Source organism: Anneissia japonica, unplaced genomic scaffold (assembly GCF_011630105.1).
Source record: "Anneissia japonica isolate Jap-2015-1 unplaced genomic scaffold, ASM1163010v1 scaffold3940_len624931_cov186, whole genome shotgun sequence".
Classification (NCBI taxonomy): domain Eukaryota; kingdom Metazoa; phylum Echinodermata; class Crinoidea; order Comatulida; family Comatulidae; genus Anneissia; species Anneissia japonica.
This window is the reverse complement of record NW_022713530.1, coordinates 275,637-275,920: the sequence shown is the minus strand read 5'-3', so window position 1 is coordinate 275,920 and position 284 is coordinate 275,637. Positions and strand designations below refer to the sequence as shown.

The following is a 284-nucleotide window of genomic DNA, read 5'->3' as shown; positions in this document are numbered from 1 at the left end:
ACCTAGGCTAGGCCTACTTCCACTACTACTAGGCCTAGGCTAGCCTAGCTAGGCCTAGGATGTAGCTTATAGGCTAGGCCTAGGCCTACACTAACATGTTCTTGTACACCTTCAGTTAACAACACCGGTTTGAAAATAGAAAAATGGGCCCGATTATCTAACATTAGACTAGGCCAGAAACAATCTGCAATGTATTGGCCCAATGATAAATAAATTATACTAAATAAATTAAACTCACGTCCAGCTTCCCGACTTTAATATCACATCCAGCATGGAACAGCAAT

At 41.5% G+C, this 284-nt stretch overlaps 1 protein-coding gene across 1 annotated transcript in view; it reads right to left on the bottom strand.

Annotated features, from left to right (window-relative positions):
- The window catches only part of LOC117108464 (2-amino-3-ketobutyrate coenzyme A ligase, mitochondrial-like), a 5,054-nt gene extending 4,770 nt beyond the window's left edge, over nucleotides 1-284 (bottom strand). Inside the window, exon 1 of the mRNA XM_033250477.1 lies at nucleotides 239-284. The gene's annotated coding sequence lies outside the window, so the exon portion shown is untranslated. The remainder of the gene's footprint in view (nucleotides 1-238) is intronic.